The sequence below is a fragment of the Meles meles genome, chromosome 3 (assembly GCF_922984935.1).
Source record: "Meles meles chromosome 3, mMelMel3.1 paternal haplotype, whole genome shotgun sequence".
Taxonomy (NCBI): Eukaryota; Metazoa; Chordata; class Mammalia; order Carnivora; family Mustelidae; genus Meles; species Meles meles.
Genome location: NC_060068.1, coordinates 105,646,579 through 105,652,596, shown reverse-complemented (window position 1 = coordinate 105,652,596; position 6,018 = coordinate 105,646,579). Strand labels below are relative to the sequence as shown.

The window sequence follows — 6,018 nt, the reverse complement described above, 5'->3', positions numbered from 1 at the left end:
GCTGAGGAAGCCAGAGGAGACCAGGTCGGTCAGTGACAGCTGCCCCCAAAGACCCAGGAGCTAGCAGTTGGGGCAGAGGCTAGAAGGGGTGAGAGGTGTGCTGAAACTGGACGGGCCCTCCCTCCTGCTGGGGGTGACAGGAGCCGGCAGTGACAGTCCAGAAGTGTGTGGCTTTGGAATCAGACAAGCCTGGATTGAGGAAAATGTAAAATGCAAAGTAAAATCCTCCACCCCTTGCCATACCTTGACCTTCATGTTTCTTGTATTCTTTCCGAGACTTGTTTGTGCATGTGTGTGTATTCTCTTCTTTCCAGATCAAACAGAGCGTGCGCATGTACCTTGGTTAATTTGTTGGCAACGTGGAAGAGCCATCTAGTTCTTTTTAATGGCAGTTTCCTTTCTGTCTTCCAGTATGCATTGATTTAGCTTGTCTCTCCATTGGACACTGAGGTGGTGGTTCGGGGTCACTCTGATATCAGAGCAGTCACACACATCTGAATGCTGAGACCATTGCTTCTGTAGGAAAAATCCTAGCCGTGGATTTTGTGGGTCAAAAATTGTATGCGCCCCCCCTTGCTCTCTTTCAAAGGGGTTCTGCCAGTTCACACTTGTGATAGTGTTTCAGAGTTACAAATGATGAGGGCAACATGGAGCTGTTGTGAGGATTCAATGAGAGAATGTGGAAAGCTTTGAGCCGGCACCTGCGCCACCAGGCTGCATGGCAGGGCTCACTAGACCCGATCACTTTGGACAAGCACCAGATGAGGTGCTGGGGTGGGTTTCGCTCTAGCTTGGGGAAGGGGAGGTGGCAGGAAACCGTGGTCTGATAGCTGCTGAGCAGATGTCCTCTGCATTCGCACATCTAAGTAACATTTCATGAGTTCCTGATGTGTGCCAGACATCGGAGTGGAGATGGAGCCGCGAAGCAGCCAGGCGTGGCTCCCCCACTCATGGAGCCCACCCTCCGGGGTCTCTGTGGCCGGTGCTGCATGCCACCTACATAGGATGCTGCTGCTCGCAGAGTCCCCTCTGATCAGGTCTCTCTCTCCCCTGCCCCGCCCCGCCCCTCAGTGTACGTGATGGAACGGGAAAGGAAGATGGACACCGGGTGTCAGGCAGCCCTGGCCGCATGCTGGGCCGCCCTCTGCTGCTGCTGCCTCCTGGACACCTTGGACTGAGCGGCCGGGCCCCAAGTGCTCCCTCCGGGCCCGCTGCCTTCTGTTACTGCAATAAACAGTTAGTGCTGGACCATTCCATTTTTTTCTTTGTTTGAAAAAGTTTGCATCTACAGATGTTTACATTTTAGCACCTATGATAGGTGTGAAGTGGTATCTCACTATCCTTTTAATGCATTGACTCAGCAATTCTGTACATGGGGCATTGCTCACCACAATAAGTATGGTCACCGTCTGTCACCATACAGCATTATTACATCGTTATTCCCCGTGCTGTACTTCTCATCTCTGCCACTAACTTACAACTGGAAGTTTGTACCGCTTCACCCCTTTCTTTCAGCCATCCTCCCACCCACTTGCCGTCTGGCCACCAGTGGTTGTCTATTTCAGACTGTTTTTTTATTTCACTCAGCATCATCCATGTTCTCCCAAATGAGGTCCTCACTCATTCTTTTTTAAGGCTGAGTAATGCTCCACTGTGTGTGTGTGTGTGTGTGTGTGTGTGTGTGTGTGTGTGTGTGTGTGTGTGGTGTGTGTCTGGGGGCTGTTCTTACATGTGCCACATCTTTATCCGTTCATCTGTGGAGGGACCCTTGGGTTGCTCCCATATCTTGGCTATTATAAATAAGGCTGCAATAAACACAAAGTACTGTTTTTGTTTCTTTGGGTAAATACCCAGTGGTAGAATTGCTGGATTGTGTGAAAACTCTGTTGTTGATTTTTTGAGGACTTCTGCTGTTTCCGGAGTGGCTGCACCAGTTTGCATTCCCACCAGCAGTGCACAAGGATTCCACTTGCTGCACATCCTCGCCAACACTTACTATTTCTTGTCTTTTGGGATAGTAGCCATTCCAACAGGTATAAGGTAATATTGTGGTTTTCGTTAGTATTTCCCTGATAGTGATGTTGAGAATCATTTTATGTGTTCACTGGCCGTCTGTACATCTTTTTTTTTTTTTTTTTTTTTTTTTTTAAGATTTCGAGAGAAAGAGCAAGCAAGTGGGTGAGAGAAAGCACAAGCAGGGGAGCAACAGAGGGAGAGAAGGAAGCAGGCTCCTGGCTGAGCAAGGAGCCTGATGTTGGCTCAATCCAGGGCCCTGAGATCATGACCTGAGTAGAAGGCAGAGGCTTAACTGACTGAGCCACCCAGGCACTCCCATCTGTACATCTTTGGGAAAATGTCTCTTCAGAGGGTGCGTGGGTGGCTCAGTTGGTTAAGTGTCCAACTCTTTTTTTTTTTTTTGAAAGATTTTATTCATGAGAGAGAGCATGCACTAGGGAGAACACAAGCAAGGGGAAGGGCAGAGGGAGAGGGAGAAGCAGGGAGCCCAATGTGGGCTCAATGCCAGTACCCTGGGATCATGACCTGAGCTTAACTGACTGAGCCACCCATACGCCCCATAAGCGTCCAGCTCTTGATCTCATTTCCAGTCATGATCTTGGGGTCATGAAATTGAGCCCCCCGTGTCGGGCTCCATACCCAGTGGTTTTTGCTTTCTTCCTCCCTCCTACTGCCCCTTCACCCCACTCTGACATGCATCCTCCCTCATGCTCTCTCTCTCTCTAAAAAACAATAAAGAAGAAAAACTAGTATTTAGGTCATCTGCCCATTTTTAATCGAATTATTTTTTGCTTTGGCTAAGTTATATGGGTTCTTTGTATATTTTTGGTGTTAACCCCTTTGGGGATATGTCATTTGCTAGTATCTTCTCCCATTCGGTCGGTTGCTTTGTCACCTTGTTGATGGTTTTATTCGCTGTGCAAAAGCATTTTATTTTAGTGTGGTCCTATTAGTTCAATTTTGCGTTTGTTTCTGTAGCCTCAGGAGACAAAGCTAGTAAAGTGTTGTCAAGGCTGACGTCAGATTACTACCTGTGTTTTCTTAGAGGAGTTTTATGGTTTCAGGTCTCATATTTGGGTCTTTAATTCATTTTGAGTTTATTTTTGTGTCTGGTGTAAGGAAGTGGTTGGTTTCATTCTTCTGCGTGCAGCTGTCCAGTTTTCTTGGCATCGTTTATTGAAGATAAGATATTGAAGAAGTCTTTTTCTTCATTATATTTTTGCTTCCTTTGTTATAAATTGACCATATATGTGTGGGTTTGTATGTATCTGAGCTCTTTCTTCTGTTCCATTCATCTTTTTGTCTATTTTTATGCTAGTACCGTACTGTTACATTACTGCAGCTTTGTGTTGTAGGTCTTGAAATCTAGGATTATATGTCCAGCTTTGTTCTTCTTGCTCAAGACTGCTTTGGCTGTTCAAGTTCTTCTCTGGTCCCATACAAATTTTAGCTTTATTCTAGTTCTGTGAAAAATGTTGGTATTTTGATAGGGACAGGACTGGATCTGTAGGTTCCTTTGGACAGTATGGCATTTTTTAAAAAAGATTCTATTTTATTTTTGAGGATACTTGAAATATGTTTAATAATAAAAGACAACCAATATTCTCTTTTTGTTTTTATTTGCATTTATTCTGTGCAGAATTTACTCCCAGGCCGTAAGTTGTTTCTTCAGGGATATCTTTTTCTTCTGTGCAACCTCCTCTTCTGGTTTAGGAACAGTCAGCTCTTTTTCGGAAGGATCATCTTGATGTGGCAGGGAGACCTCATGTGTGGATTAAGCCAACCATGAGCCCTGTAAGTTCTCCACTGCATCTTGGGAGCTTTGTTCGCCCGGATGTGCTCCATGACCAGAGAATGGGCATCTAAAACCTTAAGTTCAGCATGACTCTCTGCACTTTTAAGCAGTGCAGTAAAAACACAGCACTCTTCTTGGGCCGTCAACCCTGTGTCCAGCCCCACTGTTTGGCCTGGGGACACCTACTAGCTCCACCACTATAGTGACAGAGTGGCACACACTGCTTCTGCAACATGACAGCTTTCAGATACTTGGTGGCTTTTCGGAAATGCATACCCTTGATGGCCTGGGCAGTTTCACATGTATTGTTAAAGTGAACACAGAAGACTTGAACCTCTTGATTTGCATGATTTCGTAGGGTTTTCTGGGTCAAGCGAATAGCAAACCATTTTCAGAGGTCACCTCAGGACGCTTAGAGGCAGGATTTTATTTTTAGTAATCTCTACGCCCAACATGGGGTTTGAACCAACAACCTGAGATCAAGAGTCACACATTCCACCTACAGAGCCAGCCAGGTGCTTCTACATAGTATGGACATTTATTTGGACATTTTAATAACATTAATTTTTCTAATCCATAAGCATGGAATATCTTTTTTTAAGATTTTATTTAGGGAGAGAGCATGCAGGTCGGGGGAGGGGCTGGAGAGAGAGTCTTAAGCAGACTCTCCACTGGGTGTGGACCAACGTGGGTCCCTATGGAATCTTTCTATTTGTGTTGTCTCCAATTTTTTTTTTTTAAGATTTTATTTATTTATTCGACAGATAGAGATCACAAGTAGGCAGAGAGACAGGCAGAGACAGAGGAGGAAGCAGGCTCCCCGCTGAGCAGAGAGCCCGATGCGGGGCTCGATCCCAGGACACTGGGATCATGACCTGAGCCGAAGGCAGAGGCTTCAACCCACTGAGCCACCCAGGTGCCCCTTGGCGATCTGCTTTTAAAGATTTTATTTATTTATTTGACAGAGAGAGAGATCACAAGTAGGCAGAGAGGCAGGCAGAGAGAGAGGAGGAAGCAGGCTCCCCGTGGAGCAGAGAGCCCGATGCGGGGCTCGATCCCAGGACCCCGAGATCACGACCTGAGCCGAAGGCAGCGGCTTAATCCACTGAGCCACCCAGGCGCCCCGACGATCTGCTTTTAAAAACCTTGTGGTGGGACGCCTGGGTGGCTCAGTGGGTTAAGCCGCTGCCTTCAGCTCAGGTCATGATCCCAGGGTCCTGGGATCAAGTCCCACATGGGCTCCTTGCTCAGTGGGCGCCTGCTTCTCTCTCTGCCTCTGCCTGTTGCTCTGCCTGCTTATGTTCTCCCTCTCTTCTCTCTATGGCAAATAAATCTTTTTAAAAAATAAATAAATAAAATAAATAAATAAAAATCTCATGGTTTTTCTCTTTCTTTGGTTTGTCTTACTGATTTATAGGGAATCTCTAAATATTCCACAAACTAGTATTTGTCACTTTGATAGACTTGCAAATATCTCCTATCTCTCTCTTAATCTTTTTTATAGTGTATTTTCTAATATGAAAATTTTTTCAGATTGAGAGCATACGTGTGGGGGTGGGAGCAGAAGGAGAGGGAGAGAAAACCGAGCAGATGCCACACTAAGGGAGCCCAGCATGGGGCTCAACCCACGACCCTGAGATCATGATCTAAGCTGAAACCAAGAGTCAACGCCTGACTGTGCCGCCCAGGCACCCCAATAGGAAAGTTTTTAAATATCATGTTTATCAATCTTTCCCTTATGTTTTGTGTGTTTTTAGTCTTTGAAAAATCCTTTTCTATTCCAGTATCCTAAAGATAAGCCTGTATTTTCTTGGAAATTTTTTTCACATAGTTTTCAGTTGACCTAATTTTAGTTTTTTTTTTTTTTTTTAATTTTAGTTTTGATAATGGTATAGGTTAGAGTTCTGGTTTGTTGTTTTTTAAAATTTCCAACATTAGGTCATTCTTTCTTGATTGATCTGAAATGGGATTTGTCATATACTACGTTACCCTATAGGAACAGGCTAGAATCAGAAGTCTGGTGTGATAAGTTTCTGCCCTACCCCCAGCACATACACACATACCTACCTCCATACATACGTTCGTACATACCCTTTTCCTCTTCAGAACTTGCTTGTCTGTTCTCGGGCTTTTCATCTTTAATCTGGATTTTAGGATAAATGTTTCCTTCTCTATAAAAAAGTACCATGTTTGGCTTTAACTGGAAC

The 6,018-nt window shown here is 45.1% G+C and overlaps 1 pseudogene; it reads right to left on the bottom strand.

Annotated features, from left to right (window-relative positions):
• Positions 1 to 2,781: 2,781 nt before the first annotated feature.
• LOC123938220 lies at positions 2,782 to 4,337 on the bottom strand (annotated as a pseudogene).
• Positions 4,338 to 6,018: the final 1,681 nt, after the last annotated feature.